Source organism: Capsicum annuum, chromosome 8 (genome assembly GCF_002878395.1).
Source record: "Capsicum annuum cultivar UCD-10X-F1 chromosome 8, UCD10Xv1.1, whole genome shotgun sequence".
Taxonomy (NCBI): Eukaryota; Viridiplantae; Streptophyta; class Magnoliopsida; order Solanales; family Solanaceae; genus Capsicum; species Capsicum annuum.
The window spans coordinates 52,026,837-52,047,664 of NC_061118.1; positions in this window are offsets into that span (position 1 = coordinate 52,026,837).

Genomic DNA, 20,828 nt, shown 5'->3' on the forward strand with positions numbered 1-20,828 from the left:
AGCCTCTAATCAGTCTTTATAAGAGATTTATATCCTAAATAACGAGAATACTTCATTCTTCGTCAATTTCCCCCCCAAATCAAAATATTTTCTCTCTCAAGAAGTCAAGAACCCTATCCAAGAAATCAAGAACAAGCCTAAGGATTTCTTCAAGAACCTTCAAGAAAGAGTCTTCTAAGGTATGCAGATGTTGATTCTTGGGTTCCTTCCACCCTAAAAGATCAAGAATCATTTTTTTTAATTCAAAAATCTTATATTTATGAGTTTTCATGATTCATGTGAATTGAAATTGAAGTTCATGTTATTAGTGAGTTTTAATTCATGTTTTGTTTATAAATTTTCAAGCTTTGATCCTAGTATGTGATATTCATGTGATGTTCATGGTAAACCCTCTCCAATTTGCATGCTAAGTGATGTATTTATGATAATTAGGTATAGAAATTGTTGAATAACCAACACATTCTCCCTGTATATTTGATAAAATGCTTATATGAAGGAATTAGAGCCATTATAACATGTTGACTAGAAATCCCCAATTGCGTGTAAGTTCATGCATGCTAATTTTTTTGTTGAAAAGCCTTAGTGAATAAATTGTGATAGGTTACCATGAAATTCCCCAATTATGTGCTCTTCAATGCATGATAAGTGTTTGTTGTAAGACCTTGTTGAATGGAGTATAAGCCAATAGCATGTGTCCCTATACTATCGGATGTTTATGATTTCCAAGTGCTTGAAGAGATGCTTTAATGATTGTAATGGTGAATTAAAGTCCATGGTCATGATTATTTAAGATGGTTATGTTTTACTTTTATGTTATCGAGTCCTGGGGTTATTTATACCGGACAATTTAGCTGCAAGTCTAGAGCCCGTGTCAGTTTTCATGATAATCCTAGTCAAGCCACGATTCTTAGAACTCAGTCAGTTATAGAATTTAGTAATCTTAGATAGTTACAGAACTTAAGAAATCTCAGTAATCTACGTATCATTAGAATTCCAGCTTCAGTTCAGTACTTAGCTCAGATCTTATTAGTATTCAAGTGTTCAGTTCAAACCTCAGTAACATTCAAGTAATCAATTCAGAACATAGTATCATTCTATCAGATAACGAGATTCAGTAATATTCTGTCAGTCTTCAAAATCTTGTGAACTCAGCTTAAATCAGTTACTCAGTATGATCAGTAACAGATTCAACTCAGTCTAGGTTTAGTTAGAAGCAACTTAGAGTCCTTTAGTTAGGAGTAGTAACTATCACCGAGCGAGTACAGGGATTACGACTTCCCCATTAGAGAGGCAGATTCGTTAGTAACAGTCCCTGAACTCCAAAACTGCGTATCAAGCACAGGACCAGATGTTACCCGTTAGATTAAGGCTTTACTATCATTCTGATTTAGGCTTGACTTCCTATTTAGGGCCACCTATTAGAGAGGTTTGACCATAGCTGAGGTCTTTTCCCGTGGCACAGTATTGGCACCCTTCCAGTTGGGGTTACAGGTTGGACCCCACTAGATTAGATTTGGGGTATGTCGGTTAAGTGAGAACTCCCACAACTGCAGTTTCAGTATTGGTCTTCAGAGTAGCATTTATAAATTAGGACTGTCAGATACAGTCACCCATCTCAGTAAGGAACTTAGATAGTTCAATAGATTTATAAACCACCGGCTAGATAGTCCTGATCTCATATATAGTTAATCAAAATCAGTACTAACAGATCCAGAGGTCACCCATTTGATCTCAAACTCAGTCCATCATTTCTATTATTAAAATATTCAGAGTTCTTCGCTAGATAGATATGATCTCATATATAATCATTCCTTATCATTATTAGTAGATTTAGAGATTATCTGTTAGAGAGGTTTGATATCGAATTTAGTCAGTCGATAGTAGCAATCTCAGAACTCAGTTATTGTTATGAGTACATTCAGTTATTCAGTATCTCAATATTAGTAGTGAGTTCAGACATCAGTAAGTAGAATTCAAGTCTCAGTATTCAATGTCACGATGATTTCAGTTATGGTTTGTACATTAATGTATATGTCCTCAGTAGGTACTCTCATTATTATTTAGTTAAGTAATTGTTCATGCATAATCCCTTGGATTTACCCTTACCTCATTTTGTATATTTAGTATATTTCTACGTACTGACACATTTGCGCTATGTTGTTTTACTTTACACCATTAGTTCAGAAGCATGAGATCCAAAGCACCCTTAGTAGCTCAGCTCTAGTCAGTAGCAGTAGGCCTAGAAGTGAGTCCTTATTATTCAAGGATAGTTCTTATTTCATTTTATTTCTAGTTTTAGTATTTTAGTAGACAGAGTTAGTTGGGAACATGCCCTATCAACTCCACAGTTCAGATAGTTTAGAGGCTTTTCAGATAGATGTATTAGTATTCAGTTTTTAGTTTTGAGTATTTTAAATGGTTTGAACCTCATGGCAAGATTCCTCTAGTTTTCTGCATTTATTACAGTATATTATGCAGTGCTTAGGTACAGGTATTATAAAAGGGTTAGCCTGTGGTCCTTCAAAATCATGAGCACCATGTGGCATTTCAATTCTAGAAAATTGGGGCGTTACAAGCTTGGTATCAAAATCTAAGGTTCAATAATGTCCTAGGAAGTCTGAAAAGCCACATCTAGTAGATTCTTGTGCATGGGCGTGTTGCACACCACATTTATGTACAAGAGGTTGCAAGATGTTTTTAGGAACAGTCTCCCTTCTTTCAGTATTTATGTCATGCGAGTGAGCTTGAGCTCAAGTTAATCCTCAGTCTGATCCATTCTCTCTTTCATTTACATAGTATGTCTCCTTACAGAGACAATGCCTATTGGGTTGATAAAAAGACACCTTTGCCAGTAGATCCTGAGAATGATAATGTGTCATATATAGAGTTTCAGGAAGCTTTTCAGGCACTAGCCCATGCTGTGATGACTAATGTTCAGGGTAGGAGTTTCAGGATGCCTTTCTAGATATGTTTTTCCTAGTAGAGATGAGAGAAGCTAAGGCAGAAGAGTTTATGAACCTAAGGCAGGGATTCATGACAGTAAGAGAGTATTTCCTTATGTTCAATCAGTTAGCTAAGTATGCTCCTGATTTGATAGCTGACCCTAGAGCGAGTATGAGTAAGTTTATGACTGGTGTATCCGGGTTGGTGTTAAAGGATTGTAGAACTGCTATGCTCAATAGAGACATGGATCTTGCTAGATTAATGATGCATGCTCAGTAGATAGAGACAGATAAATCTAAGGAGAAAGAGAGATCTAATAAGAAAGCCAGAATAGGTAGTTATAATTTTTCTCAGGTTAGGTCACAGGGCAGTAGTCATTCCAGCATAGCCAGAAATTTTTAGTCCTAACTCCATCCTCAGCTAGTGTACCTGCACCAAAGTTTAGGGATGTCAGTCATGATATGGCGCCAGGCTCCAAAACCCAGGGTAGTGCCAGCAGTGTTCGTACCTATCCACTTTGTGGAGAGTGTGGCAAGAATCACCTAGGTGTGTGTAGAGAAAATAGTTAGGTATATTTTGGATGTGGTAAGCCAGGACACAGAATGCAGGAGTGTAGAGTGCTAGCTTAGAAGGGTAGATATTCGCATCAGCAGGGAGCCACTCCTAGTACCACTATTTGTCAGCGTCAGAACCGACTTTATGCACTCTAGACCCGCCATGATCCGAAAAGTTTCCCTAATAAATATTCGGGTATGTTATAATCCCTTTATATTTATGATATGCATTGTTAGATCCCTTTCTCCCATTTGAGCTTATGTTTCAGCATGAGTTAGTTAGTAAATCCAGCAAGTCAGTTTAGCAGTCAGACAGTCAGATTCATATAATTTGTTTTCTCATCTTTTCATCTAAGCATACTATCCAAAATCTCAAGGAAAAATAACCATTCCAAGATAAAGAGTACCAATTGTTACGAGTTTAGTTTAGTTTATGAGTCATGCATTATTTTCAACTCTCCGAGGTTCAGTTACGATCCAGTTCATAGATGCCCTGTGCATTGCCTCAGTATTTTGGTGAAGTAAGTGTTCTTAGAGGGACATAGTGTCCCAAGGAGGAGATACCCTATAACTCCCTGATGTTTTCCATTCTTTAAATCCATTCAGTTGCATGTTCAGATATTTCTCACAAAGCTAGCATCAATTATCATTACATAATCAGTCAAGCATTCAAAAGACAGTTCAGTCAAGTGTTCATACATTAGATATGCATGTTCAGTAGAAAAGCTCAGCTTATCAGTGTATTCAGTTATGCATTCATGAGAACAACTCGGTCAAGAATCCATGCATCAGATATGCATGTCCATTATGAGAATTCAGCTTATGAGTAGCTTCAGTCATGCATTCCATGCATCAGATATGCATGTTCAGTACGAAATCTCAGTATATCAATAGTTCCAGTCATATAGTCATGTTTCACATGCTCATGTCCAGTAAGTAAGTTTAGCCTGCTAGTATTCTTATCTTAATTAGTCTCATTCAAGGATGAATATTTCCAAGAGGGAGATATTAAAATATCCCACCCTTCTCCTAGTTTAAATTCATCTTAAGAACATCAAAGCTCTTGTTTTAAATATGAATACATTTTATTCTATGCGAAAATTTTAAGATTTTGACTTTTTATCACGTGGAAAATCAAATAAGCTTGCCATCGATACTAAATTCACCCAAATCCAACACTTGGGTGAAGAGTTAGAGCTATTTTAGCGAGACAGTGTACCACTTGGTACTTTAGCGCGTCGCGGAGCCAGCTATAATGGCAATTGTCAAAATTCAGTAAACCTCTACGATTCCACCGCACTGTGGTGTCTTTCTAATTAAAAAACAAGGTGGCAATGTGATTTCCACCGCGTCGCACTAAGGCTTAGTTTCCTAGTTGTCCAATTTCCAGTAAGCTGGCGCGATTATGGCGCATCGCGCCAGTATGAAAAATTGGGATTTTTCAGATTTCGTTGTTTAATATCCTGGGACCATTTGGCAATTTTCCAATGCCTCTAATCTTTCATTATAAGGGGTTTATACCCTAAATAACGATAATACTTCATCCTTCATCAATTTTTCCCCTAAATCAAAATATTTTCTCTTTCAAGAAGTCAAGACCCCTAGCCAAGAAATCAAGAACAAGCCTAAGGATTTCTTCAAGAACATTCAAGAAAGAGTCTTCTAAGGTGTGCAGGTATTGATTCTTGGGTTCCTTCCACCCAATAAGTTCAAGAATACTTTTTTAAAATTCATAAATCTTACATTTATGAGTTTTCATTATTCATGTGAATTGAAATTGAAGTTCATGTTATTAGTGAGTTTTAATTCATGTTTTGTTTACAAAGTTTCAAGCTTTGATCCTAGTATATGGTATTCATGTGATATTCCTGGTAAACCCACTTCAAGTTGCATGCTAAGTGATGTATTTATAATAATTAGGTGTAGAAATTGTTGAATAACTAAAGCATGCTTCCCATATGTTTGATAAAATGTTTATGTGAAGGAATTAGAGCCATTATAGCATGTTGACTAGAAATCCCCAACTGTGTGTAAGTTTATGCATGACAAGTGTTTGTTGAAAAGCCTTAGTGAATGAATTGTGATAGGAATTTGTTGAAAAACCTTAGTGAATGAATTGTGATAGGTTAGCATAAAATTCCCCAATTATGTGCTCTTCAATGCATGATAAGTGTTTATTGTAAGACCTTGTTGAATGGAGTATGTGCCAATAGCATGTCTCCCTATACTATCACATATTTATGATTTCCAAGTACTTGAAGAGATGCTTCAATGATTGTAATGGTGCATGAAAGTCCATGGTCATGATTATTTAAGATGGTTATACATTACTTTTATGTTATCGAGTCTTGGGGGTATTTATACCTCAAAATTTAGCTGTAAGTCTAGAGCACGTGTCAATTTTTACGATAATATCAGTCAAGCCACGATTCTTATAACTCAGCCAGTTACAGAATCTAGTACTCTCAGACAGTTACAGAATTTAAGAAATCTTAGTAATCTAACTATCATTAGCATTCCAGCTTCAGTTCAGTACTCAGCTCAGATCTTAGTAGTATTCAAGTGTTCATTTCAGACCTCAGTAACATTCAAGTAATCAATTAAGAACTTAGTATCATTCAATTAGATAACGAGTTTCAGTAATATTCTGTCAGTCTTCGAAATCAAGTAAACTCAGCTTAACTCAGTTACTCAGTATGATTAGTAACAGATTCAGCTCAGTCTAGGTTTAGTTAAGAATCAACTCAGAGTTCTTTAGTTGGGAGTAGTAACTAGGATTGAGCGAGTGCAGGGATGAAGGCTTCCCAATTTGAGAGACAGAGTCGTTAGTAACAGTTCCTAAAATTTAGAACTGCGTAGCCAGCGCAGGACCAGGAGTCACTCGTTAGATTAAGGCTTGACTATCATACTGCCTTAGGCTCGACTTCCTATTCAGGGTCACCCATTAGAGAGGCTTGACCATAGCAGAGGTATTTACCCATGGCATGATATTGGCACCCTTCCAGCTGGGGTTACAGGCTGGACCCCACTAGATCAGATTTGGGGTATGTAGGTTAAGTGAGAACTCCTACAGTTGTAGTTTCAGTATCGATCTTTAGAGTAGAATTTATAAATCAGGACTATTAGATACAGTCACCCATCTTAGTAAGGAACTTAGATAGTTCCATAGATTTATAGACCACCTACTAGATAGTCCTAGTCTTACATAAAGTTAATTAAAATCAGTACTAACAGATCCAGAGATCACCCATTAAATAGGCCTAATCTCAAACTCAGTCCATAATTTCTATGATTAAAAGATTTAGAGATCTTCTGCTAGATAGGTCTGATCTCAAATATAATCATTTATTATCATTATTTATAGATTTAGAGATCATTCGCTAGAGAGGTTTGATCTCAGATTTAGTCAGTCAATAGTAGCAAGCCTAAAACTCAGTCATTATTATAAGTAGATTCAGTTATTCTGTATCTCAATATTAGTAGTGAGTTCAGACGTCAGTAAAGTAGTATTCGAGTCTCAGTATTCAATGTCACAATGATTTTAGTTATGGTTTGTGCATTCATGTATATGTCCTTATTCAGTACTATTATGATTATTCTGTTAAGTAATTATTCATGCATAATCCTTTGTATTTAGCCTTATATCATCTTGCATACTCAACACATTCCCACGTATTGACGCATTTGTGCTATGGTGTTTTACTTTACACCATAGGTTCAGAAGCAGGAGATCCAGAGCACCCTTATCAGCTCAGTTCTAGTCAGAAGCAGTAGGACTAGTAGTGAGTCCTCATCATCCAAGGATAGTTCTTATTTTATTTTATTACTATTTTCAGTCTTTCAGTGGACGGATTTAGTTGGGGACATATCCCATCAACTCCACAGTTCAAATAGTTTAGAGGTTTTTTGGATAGATATATCAGTATTCAGTTTTTAGTTTTGAGTATTTTAAATGTTGTGTACCTTACGGAAATATTCTTCCAGTTTTCCGCATTTATTTTAGTATATTATGCAGTGCTTAGGTACAGATATCAAAAAAGGGTTATCTTGTGGTCCTTCGAGATCATGAGCACCGTGTGGCATTCCGATTCCAAAAAATTAGGGTGTTGCAGGTACCTTTCAGTAGGGGAGCTGAACCCATATAGCTTATGGGTGCCCGTAGAATGGATTGAGCTACACAGTCTAGGTTAATGATTTTAAACTCTCATGTTCACGACCATTACCCTATCCCGACATCTTATATATGCATATATAAATGTGTGTATCTGGTTTTGACTGATTTTTGGCATGGAATTATTTTCTCACTTTCCTTGAGTTACATACCATTTCTTATCCCACTGACCATCCTATGACATTACATCATTTCATGATGTAGGGTCCGAAGACTTTTCTGTTGCTCTTGTGCAACGTTAGGTGGATTAGTAAGTCTGTTAAGTTGTTGTGAAGTGGTGAGCCTCCATCATTTGGAAGTCCTTATCATTTCATTATTCTTTCTTTATTAATTTAGTATTTTTGGATTTTTTTTGGTCTTAGTTAGGGAAATTTACAGACTTAGTTATTATTCTCGTTTAGAGGCTTTCATGGATAAATGTGGGTTGATTATTGATAGAATCTTAGATTACATTTGAGTTATCTATTTATTATTCGTTACTATATAAATGGTCTTTCGCTTTATCTTTATTATTATTATGCTCATTAGGTTAGGCTAAGGGGGTGGTCTCCGGTCTATGGTGGGCTTGAGAAACCCATCACAGCCAGGCCTTGGTTTGAGTTGAGACACTGAACCATATCAATATAACAAATGCGGAAAGAAACATATACTCAATAATACCAAATCCCATAACCTAGTATCATAGTGTAAGAATATAACTAGTATAACTCGAAGTCAAATACAAAAAACATAAAAATCAGGACATAATATATATATATATATATATATCTCTGAAACACAATAAAGACATTGTCTAATAAGAAAAATGCCTGAAATCAACTACTTCCTCGAAAAACTCCAAATGACACCCAAAATCAAACACCGTGAGGTGTACCCGAACTTGAATCTGCACTAAAAGGGTATAGTAGGAGTGAGTATGGTCTACTTGTACTCAGTAGGTATCATAGGTTGATCGAGCAAAGTAGAAAATATAACATACAAATACACACTAAGGGCATGTCACCTGTCAGAAAATGTCCCACAACAGTAGCCCACATTGCTAGCACTAACTGTTCTATAATATCTATATATAACACAACAAAACACAAGAAAAGATTACAAGTATACATTTATACCACATAAAATCAAGGAAATGAGACAACATATAAGTGAACATCGAGCATAAATAAGGAAATGTAAAACAATGGATAGGTAACAAGTCAAGCAAAATATACAATCACATCACAAACAAAATATAATAAATACAATAGGAATGATGATGATCATGATACAGGTAGTGGTGGTGATAATAATGATGATAGATATTATGTAACGCATGAGGTTGTCGCACAACCTACGAGACCATTGCACAGCCTTTGAGACCATTATATAGTTTTCATATACACCTATGGATCTAAAGCTACAAGACATAGGACCCATTGGGGGTTCATCAACCCGTACAATCCACATATACACATATCTCCTCCCTGGCACATCCCTTGAGAATGGTTTTATAAGATGCCATATTTTTTTGTCAAAAAATGGTGTTGCTAGTGTTTCACAGTATTTCTATAGTGTAGTGCCCTGCAAATCCTCTTCCAGTCCGAGCCTTAGAGCGCATTTTGGTAAAGCAAAAATTTTAGTCAAAATGTTTAAGAAATATCCTCCTAAGTATAAAATACTTTGAATCATGTAGGAATATATTTGAGCATGAATTGAGATCATAGAGGTCCCCTAACTCATGGACGAGTTGAAAGATTTCGTATCGTTTAAGTACTAGTGATCGTCAAAATTTGGGTTAACTTCAATCGAACATAACTCCTTGTATATATCGAATTAGAGGATTTACTATATATCAAATGAAAGCTCTTTGAATTATCTTTCCAGCAATACCAATTTCATCAAAAACCAAGATCAAAGAAAAGAGCTATGCCCATATTACTTCAGCATGTCTGGATGGAAAACAGGTCATGACAATTGTGACAAGCCGTCACGCCCGTGACGGCCTATCACCAAATGTCATCAGCCCTGGGCAGAAAATAAAAAATTCAACCCCTTTTTGTGATGAAAATTCGTGGTGGCCTATCACAAGCCTGACGGGTTGTCACAGATGTCGGCAAGAATATTTTTCCAGCAATTTTCAAATATTTTTACAAAGGTATTTTGGTCATTTTCCACCTTTTGGAAGCCTCTATAAATATGGAAAACCTCATCCAAAACCCTAATTTCCTTCATTTTCTCTTCCAATTCTCTAAAGATAGAATGTCTAGAGTTTCATTCAAGAACCCTAATCTTCCAAAGTCATCCATAAAATCTTCAAGATTTCTTCAAGAATTAATTTCCTCATAGTGTGGGCTTCGAGAATCATTTATTACGAGTGCAGATAGTGTCTCAAGCATTAGAATTTATCTAATTTCAAAGATTAAGGTATGTAGATGTTGATTCTTGGGTCCCTTTCATCCAAGAAGCTCAAGAACCCTTTTTAAAACTAAAAGATTTTTATATTTATGAGTTGTTAATAATTTGTATGAGTTTAAATTGATTTTTAATGTGTTGTTGAGTTTTGATTTATGTTTGCCTACAAAATTTATGAGTTTTGATCCTAGTATGTGGAATTCATGCGATGTTTGTGATAGACCTTCTTGAAGTTCTTTTTTATATGATGTGTTCATGAGTTTTGGGTGTAGAAATGATTGAATAAGTGAAGCATGTCCCCCATAGGTTTGATAAAGAGCATAGGTGAATCATAAGGTCCATTATAGTATGTTGAATAGGAAGCCCCAAATTGTGAGTTAGTTTGTACTTAGTGTTTGATAAAATACCCAAGTGAATGAATTATTCCATGGTAGTAGGAAATTACCAAATAAGTGTGAACCTGTGCATGTCTAGTGTTTTGTTGAAGGACATTAGTGAACAAGTGGAGAGGTGATAGTAGAAATTTCCCCAATTATGTGCTCCTGATATATGCTATGCTTTTAATACATGCCAAGTGGTTAGCAAGTAGGTTATGATGTGATAGTATGAAGTTTCCCCAATCTATGTGATATCCAAACACGTGTCAAGATTGATATAGTATGAAATAGCTGAGGTAAAATGTTGTTGAATAGAATACGATTTAGTAGCATAATTCCCCTATGTTATTATATGATTATGATTTCGAGATGCCTAAAGTGACCCCTCGGCGACTGTGAAAATGCTTTAATGATTATGAGATGCTTTGATGATTGTGATGATGCATGAATTATTATTCTTTACTTTTATGTCATCGAGTCCTGGGGGTATTTATACCCGACAATAGAGCTGTTGTCTAGAGCCTGTGTCAGTTTCTCGATAATTCCAGTCGAGCCATGATTCTCTAAAATTAGTGAATTATAGAACTTTGTTTCCTCAGACAAGTGCAGAATTTAAGAAAGCTCAGTAATCTCAGTTATCTCTGTAATCTCTGTATCACTAGTAATCTAGCCTCAATCCTATAATCAGCTCAGTTCTAATAGTATTCAAGTGATTCAATTCTAATCTCAGAAGTGATTCGAGTAATCTATTCAAGCTCTATATTGTCAGTCAGATATCATGATTCGATATCTTTTCTGTCATATACAGAACTAAGTAATCTCAGTGTAACTCAAGCAGATCTTTTAAAAAACATAATCAGTATCAGATTTAGCTTTGTCTAGTACAGTCTAAGAATCAACCCAGAGTCTTTCAGTTGGGAGTAGGATTCAGCATAGAGTAAACCCAAGAATGGAAACTCACTTACTAGTTGAGGGTGTGATTCTTAGTAGAAATCCTTACATTCCAGAACTGTATAGCCAGCACAGGAAAAGGAGTCGCCCGTTAAGTAAGCTTGACGCCCTTTTGAGGGTCACCGCCAGAGAGCCTGACCTTAGAGAAAAGATAATGTCTTTACCCATGGCACAATATTGGCACCCTCCCAACTAGGGGTATAGGTTGGAACCTAAATGTGGTAGGTTAGGGCATATCGGTTAGATGACTACTTCCTACAGTTTCTATTTCAGATTCATTCTTTGTTTCAAAATCAATCTTCAGAAATTAGGATTGTGTGGTATAGTTGTTTATCTCAGTGAGAAACTCAGATAGTTCCATTGATTTACGGACCATCCCATTAGATAGGCTTGGTCTTACATACAGTTGTTTGATATCATATTTAGAGATATGCTGCCAAACAGGCTTGATCACAGTATCAGATTTCTATTAAATATTTATGTTGTCAGGATTCGGACATGATCATACTTCTTATCATTGAGAATTGTTTTGGAATAATCTATTATAAAAGGTGATATCTAATTCTGTCATTCAAAAACAGTAAGCTCAGAGTTTAGTCCTTGATGTAAGTACATCCAGATCCTCAGTTATCAGTATCAGATGAGTCAGTGGTTCCGTATCTCAGTTTTAGTAAAGAATTTAGTCTGCAGTAAGGTGGTATCTATGTTTTAGTATCTAGAGTTGCGATGATTGTGTTCATGTTCTGTGCATTCATGTATGTGTTCTCATGTGGCATTTTCATGATTAGTCAATTTGGATATTGTGAATGTATGAGCCCTTGCATTATCCTAACTCGTCTACATACTCGGTATATTCCTGTACTGATGCATTTGTTCTATGGTGTTTTATTTGACACCATAGGTTCAGAGGCATAGGATCTAGATTATCCTCAGCAGTTCAGTCCCAGTCAGCAGCAGTAGCAGTAGTTCTCTTCTTTCGAGGACGAATCTCAATTTACTATTATTGCTTCATACCTTGTTTATTTTTAGTTAACGGAGTTAGTTGGGGACCTGTCCCATCAAATCCATAGTCCAGATAGTTTAGAGACTTTTCAGATGGATGTATTAGTATTCAGTTTTCTATATTATGAGTATTCATAGATGTGTTGAACCTTATGGCTAGTTTCTGTATTTACTTTTGATATTATGCAATGTACAGGTATAGATATTAGTAAAGGGTTAGCTTGTGGTCCTTCAGGGATATAAGCATCGTGTGACATCTTGGGATGGGGTCTCGGGGCGTTACAAACTTGGTATTAGAGCCTAAGGTTCAAGAGTGTCCTAGGGAGTCTGTAAAGCCACATCTAGAAGAGTCTTGTGCATGGGTGTGTATCGTGCCACATTTATGATCCTTAGTCTAATCCACTTCTGTCTTCCAATTACAGAGTATGCCTCCTCACAGAGATTTTGTCCGTGGGGTTGGTGATCAACCCCCACAGCCAGTAGATTCGGAGAAAGAGAGTGTGTCACATACGGAGTTTTAGGCAGCTTTTTAGGAACTAGCCCAAGCTATGACTAATGCTCAGGGGAACCATAAGGCTACAGCCCCACCTCAGCAAGATGGGAATTCCACCATAGCTAGGGTTAGAAATTTTATGAAAATAAATCCGCCAAAATTCTTTGGGTCAGTAGTAGGTGAGAACCGCAGCTTTATCTAGAGGATGTGAAGAAGAACACACAGATTATGCATATTTCTGAAGAGAGAGTGAGTAAGAGAGCCAAGATAAGTAGTCGTGGTTTCTCGTAGTCAGGGTACCAAGGTGGTAGTACTACTCAGTATGGTCGAAGGTTTTTAGTCCCAGCTCCATCTTCAGCTAGTGTACCTACACCTGTATTTTGGGGTGGCAGATCTAAGGAAGAGCCAAGATCCAAAGGCCTGAGTAGTGCTAATGGTGTTCGTACCCATTTGAGTTGTAGAGAATATGGCAGGAGCCACCAAGGTATGTGTAAAGCGGGTAGTGATGTATGCTTTGGGTGTGGTGAGCCGGTCGTAGAATGCGAGAATGTAGAGTGCTGACTCAAACAGGTAGACTTCATGCATTTCAGGCTCGCCTTGATTGGGAAGGATTCCCTAAAATAGACCCGGGTATGTTATGAGCCCTTCATCTTTGTAATATGCATTGTTAGATCCTTTGCTCCCATTTTGAGCTTATATGTTAGCATAAGTCATGCATGAGTTTTAGATATTGATCGGTCAATTATGACCCAGTCTGTAGGTGCGGCATGTACCGGTCTAGTATTTCAGCGAAGTGTGTTTAGAGGGATATAGAGTCCCACGGGGGAGATACCCCATAGTATTATAATGTTTCATCCCGATGCATGTTCATATTTTCTTTATGGAGTTAGTATCAGTTGTCATTGCATTGTAAAGTCATGCTTTCAAAAGTTAGCTTAGCCAGAAATTTATGCATTAGATATGCACATTCAGTAGAAGGAGTTCAGCTTGTCAGCATGTGTTCAGTCGTGTATTCATGAGATCATCCCAGTTATGAGTCCATGCATCAAATATGCATGCCCAGTGTGAGAACTCTTTATGTCAGTCATTCCAGTTGCGTTGTCCTGATCTGAGATATTTCCATTTCTTGAGTAAGTTCTGTTAATCTGTATTATCAGTCTATCAAGCGACATTCAAGGACAAATATTTTCATAGGGGAGATAATGTAATGCCTAGCAAAATCCTCTTCCAGTACGAGCCTTAGAGCGTATTTTGGTAAAGCAAAAATTTGAGTCAAAATGTTTCAGAAATATCCTCCCAAGTATGAAATACTTTGAATCGTGTGGGAATCTATTTGAGCATGAATTGAGATCATAGAGATCCCCTAACTAATTGACGAGTTGAAATCTTTTCTATCGTTCAAGTTTTAGTGACCGTCAAAATTTGAGTTAACTTCAATCGACCATAAATTCTTGTATATATCGAATTAGAGGACCTACTATATGTCAAATAAAATATCTTTGAATTATATTTCCAACGATACCAATTTCATCAAAAACCAATAGCGGATCAAAGAGTTATGCCCATTTTACTCTAGTATGTCTGGCCGGGAAACTGGTGACGACAATTGTGACAAGCCGTCACGCCCGTGATGGCCTATCACCAAATGTAGTCAGCCCTGGGCAGAAAATCAAGAATTCGACCCTTTTTTGTGACGACAATTCATGGCAGCCTATCATGAGCCTGATGGCTTGTTACGGATGTTGTCAAGAATATTTTTTCAGCAATTTTAGAACATTTTTGCAAGGGTATTTTGGTAATTTCACACCTTTTGGTAGCTTCTATAAATATGGGAAACCTCATCCAAAACCCTAATTTCCTTTATTTTCTCTTCCAATTCTCTAAAGAGAGAATATCTAGGGTTTCATTTAAAAACCCTAATCTTCCAAAAGGCATCCATAAATTCTTCAAGATTTCTTCAAGAATCAAGTTCCTCATAGACTGGGCTTCGAGAATCATTTATTACGAGTGAGGATAGAGTCTCAAGCATTAGAATTTATCTAATTTCAAATATTAAGGTATGTACATGTTGATTCTTGGGTCCCTTTCATCCAAGAAGCTCAAGAACCCTTTTTAAAACTAAAAGATTTTTATGTTTATGAGTTGTTAATGATTTGTATGAGTTTAAATTGATGTTTAATGTGTTTTTGAGTTTTGATTTATGTTTGCCTACAAAATTTATGAGCTTTGACCCTAGTATGTGGAATTCATGTGATGTTTGTTATAGACCTTCTTGAAGTTGTTTTCGATATGATGTGTTTATGAGTTTTGGGTGTAGAAATGGTTGAATAAGTGAAGCATGTCCCCCATAGGTTTGATAAAGAGCATAGGTGAAGCATAAAGGCCATTATCGTATGTTGAATAGGAAACCCCAAATTGTGAGTTTGTTTGTGCTTAGTGTTTGATAAAATGTCCAAGTGAATGAATTATTCCATGGTAGTAGGAAATTCCCAAATAAGTGTGAACCCGTGCATGTCTAGTATTTTGTTGAAGGACCTTAGTGAACAAGTGGAGAGGTGATAGTAGTGATTTCCCCAATTATGTGCTCCTAATATATGCTAAGCTTTTAATACATGCCAAGTGGTTAGCAGGTAGGTTATGACGTGATAGTATGAAGTTTCCCCAAGCTATGTGATATCCAAACACGTGTCAAGATTGATATAGTATGAAATAGCTGAGCTAAAATGTTGTTGAATGGAATACGATTTAGTAGCATATTTCCTCTATGTTATTATATGATTATGATTTCGAGATGCCTAAAGTGACCCCTCGGCGACTGTGAAAATGCTTTAATGATTATGAGATGCTTTGATGATTGTGATGATGCATGAATTATTATTCTTTACTTTTATATCATAGAGTCTTGGGGGTATTTATACCCGACAATAGAGCTGTTGTCTAGAGCCCGTGTCAATTTCTCGGTAATTCCAGTCGAGCCATGATTCTCAAAACTCATTAAATTATAGAACTCTATATCCTCAGACAAGTGCAGAACTTAAGAAAGCTGAGTAGTCTTAGTTATCTCTATAATCTCTGTATCACTAGTAATCTAGCCTCAGTCCTGTAGTCAGCTTAGTTCTAATAGTATTCAAGTGATTCAATTCTAATCTCAGAAGTGATTCGAGTAATCTATTCAAGCTCTGTATTGTCATTCAGATACCATGATTTGATATCTTTTCCGTCAGATATAGAACTAAGTAATCTCAGCGTAACTCAGTCAGATCTTTTAAGAAACATGATTAGTATTAGATTCAACTTTGTCTAATACAGTCTAAGAACAACCCAGATTCTTTCAGTTTAGAGTAGGATTCAGCACTGAACAAACCCAAGGATAGGAACTCACCTGCAAGTAGAGGATGTGATTCTTAGAAGCAATCCTTTTGTTACAGAACTGTATAGCCAGCACAGGAAAAAGAGACACCCGTTAAGCAAACTTGACGTCCTGTTGAGGGTCACCGCCAGAGAGCATGAACTTAGAGAAAAGATAATGTCTTTATCCATGGCACGGTATTGGAACCCTCCCAACCGGGGGTAGTGGCTGGATATCACTTTTGGTAGGTTGGGGAATGTCGGTTAGATGACTATTTACCATAGTTTTAGTTTCAAATTCAGTTTCAGTTTCAGAATCAATCTTCAGAAATCAGGATTGTGTGGTATAGTCGTTTATCTCAGTGAGGAACTTAGGTAGTTCCATTGATTTATGGACCATCTCGTCAGATAGACTTGGTCTTATATACAGTTGTTTGATATCATATTTAGAGATATGCCACTAGATAGGCTTGATCACTGTATCAGATTTCTATTGAATATTTATGTTGTCAGATTCGGACATGATCATACTTCTTATAATTGAGAATCGCTCCAGAATAATCTGTTAGAAAAGTTGATCTTTAATTCTGTCAGTCGAAAATAGTAAGTTAGAGTTCACTCCTTGATGTAAGTACATCCATATCCTCAGTTATCAGTATCAGATGAGTCAGTGATTCCGTATGTCAGTTTTAGTAGAGTGTTCATCTTTTTGTTAGTTTGGTATGTTTTGGGTATATTTTGCAGGAAACCATGATTTGAATGGTAAGTTCATAAAATGGCGAAAAAGGTATTTTTGCCCACTTTCGGAGCGATTATTGATGATTGGGATGTTTTTTGGCTTGTCGTGATCAATGCATGTTTGAGATTTGAAGTAGAATTGAAAAACTGACTCCCGACACCTACTAAGTCAACCTAAGGACTGCAGGTAGACAAAACGGGCACCAGAAAGTCCAAAATCCTGAGAGTTGACCTGCAGGAATTTTCCCATCCGGTACATGTGATTGGTAACTGCGCTTGGAACAGACCGTACGTACAGAACACAGCTAGGACCAAACCGCAGGTACAAGAAGCGGGTATCCACCGACCCTATTTTCTCCTATTTCATTTGGATTTAGTTTTTAGGGTTTTCTCTTGTACTATAACTACCCCTTATATACTTTTTAGTAGAGTTTTGATACTTTTAACACTTAGACATATATTTTGATTTCACGATCCATATTTGATCTTGGGATTCCATTGTATTGATTTTGATTGATTATTTAGTTTATGGTTATGGGTTTTCTTTCATCTTATCATTGTGTTTTCATCTTTGCTTTCCAACATGAATGTTATTGATTTCTTCACAATTATGAGTGGCTAAAACCAATAGCCAGGGTTGTGGAAACCCTGGCAAATTGATGAAGTAGGGAAAGTGTGATTGTTGACAGGAACCAATACCCATAGAATGCATTGTTTTATCTTCGATATGATTGATTTCTTAATGGGTGCACATATTAGGATCCCGCCTAGATATTACTACTTAATCTAACTAAGGGGTAGTAACTAGGAAAAGATAAAAACAACAGTAATTTGGAGAGTTAATAGTCGATACATTGCATCACAACGGTATATGTGAATGGTTATTAGCCTTCATCTAATAACTTGAGATTCAAAAAGTGATAGTTAACTGGGACCAGGGTAAGGGTTAGCAACGCGACACTCTGAGACTTAATAGGTAAAGGGTGAAATTCTCCTGCTCGTTTAAAATATTGTAGGAGGTATATAACTTATCGGTTCTGCATACAAGGTATTGAGTTGGTTCAACAATGCACATAAACCTACAAAATTGAGATGCAAGGGGGAACACAATCCTAGTGTTCACTTACGACTAATTTTCAACCAAGTTAATATTGTTCCATGTTCGAGACTACTACAACCAAATCTACCCATTTACTTTTTTATTTTTCCCATAGACTGTAACCATTGAGATCTGTCAAATCACGTGTTTCCTTGGGATTCGACCCCAACCTTATTTGGGTTACTATAACTTGACAACGACCGTATCATCATCTAAAAAGAGGTGTTTCTTGGACGTCATCGGTATACAAGGCTATCAATATTATATAGGACCCTAATGGTCACACATAACACATAATGTTCCAAAACTGCCACATAACATCGTAGGCTCTCACACGGGCACAACATATTAAGATAGCCATTTTTAAGATTAGTTCCCATACCCTTAACATGCTTTTGTATAAAATTAACTAACCAACCCAATCTGAAAGAAGTTAAGCCATAACCTACCTCGAATACTGAAAATCTGAACAAAGCCTTCAATCCACAATCTTACTCCTCACGCACGGACTTGAAATCAACTAAAATATCAAAATATAGAATCTACACATCAAAAGAAAGCCAACAATACTCATATTGCCTATTTTTAAGTCGGGGTCAAAATAGACCCCAAAAAAGGATTTTCGAAAAAGAAGGCCAAAATCATTACTTTGTCTCAAAAACATGTTCCCCATATTTTTAGGACTCTACAATTGATGATCCAAGAAAAAACGTGGTCCAAATTGAAGAAAAACCATTTTCAAGCATTACCGGGTAAAAATCCCCAAAATTCATTGAAAAATTAGGAATCAAAGTTGTTTTGAAGATGAAATTGAGAAAAAAATGATAATTATAGGATTTGAAACTTGCCCAAGTGAAAAAGGTTTGAAATTGGGGTTTAAATTTGAGAATTACAATTTTTAGGTTTATGAGCCAAAATCCCCAAATTTCAGTCTTTCATCAAAGTTTAAAACAAGAAATAGATGATAAAGATGGAAGAAAATAATTGAAATAGGTGTTATGGAGCTTACCCAAACTTAGAAGTGGAAGAAATAGCTCAAAATCATGAAACTCTAAGCTTCAAGTCTCAAAAATGGTGAAAAAAGGCAAAACCAGGTATTTATATACCCAAGCATCGCGATCGCGGATTAGGGTTGCGATCGCGGTACCTATCCTATCAAGGGTATCACGATCACAAAAGAGGTATCACGATCGCAACATTCTGTTTGCAGGGCTAGTCACAAGCATAACAGGTTCATCGTGATCGCGGGTGCACAAGCTGGAGACTTGGTGCTTTCTAATTATCTGTGGGCCCCTCGGGATTTATCAAAAATCCCTTGAATGCAAATGAACTGTGATACACTATCAAATTTGATGCTCCGAACTAAATGGAGACATCCAATTTTCAAAAAGACTTTATTTTCACAAAGTTGAACCTCGAAATCCAAAATTACATCTTTTCAAACCGAGTATGGAAATGAGATTTAAAAGCCATAAACCTACACTAACCAAATTCCACCCTAAAATCAACATTTCGGATCTGCTAGCGCAGTCTATTTTTCCATCCATTGCATGGATAAAAAGATATTAACTAAAATCAACTATAAGTCTCTCGAAGCCACCAAAAACCACAAAATCAGATAAATGGCACCAAGATGCACAGAGAACCATGCCAATCATCCCACACCCCAAAAATACTACATCACAACCTTGGGAAGAGCTAAATTGTTAAATCATATAAAAGCAATATTTCACATATTTCAACAAAATTCAGGTTGTTACATCATCCACCACTAAAAATCTAGTTCATCTTTGAACTAAAGACAAGATAAATACCTAGATCAGAAAAAACTGGGGATAAAAGATACGCATATTAGACTCTACCTCTTAAGTAGCCTCATGTACATGTCGATGCCTCCACTGGACCTTAACAACTAGATTAACTCTAGACGTAACTGTATAACATCCCTAGCCAATATGGAGACCGACTCCTCAATAAAAGGCAATCTCTCATTTAACCGAACTGACTTCCAACGAATGACATGAGACTTATCTGGAATGTAATGGTGAAACATTAAAACATGAAAAACTAGATGAATAGCTGATAAAACTGTGGGCAAAGCTAATTCCTAAGTCATATCACCTTCAATCTGAAGAATCTCAAATGGGCTAATATATCTAGGGCTAAGCTTTCTCTTTTCGAAAACCTCACCATGCCCTTCATGGGTGAAACTCAAAGGAAAAATAATCACCGACACCAAATCTTAAGGTACGAAGTCTATGATCCGTATATCACTTCTTCCTACTCTGTGCCGCTTAGAGTCTATCCTGAATGATCCAAACTCTATCCAAAGACTCATGAATCAAGTTCGTACGTCGTGGTCTAATCATAGAAACCTCAAACCAACAAACTGGAGAGCGATAATGCCTACCATACAAAGCCTCAAAAGGAGACATATTAATACTGGAATGGTAGCTATTATATACTCAAACTCTGGCATGGCTAAACTCTACTCCCACTGGCTACAAAAATTCATCACACAAGAATGGGGAATATCCTCTAAAATCTGGATAGTCCGCTTTAACTAAACATCAGTCTGAGGTTGAAAAGTTGTGTTAAGATCTATTCGAGTACCCAACTCATTTTGAAAAGTCTTCCAAAAGTGAGATATGAACATAGAACCTCGATCTGAAATGATAGAAACTGGCACCTCATGAAGACGCGCAATCTTACAAATGTAGATATGGGCCAGCCTCTCAGCACTGAAAGATACTTGCAT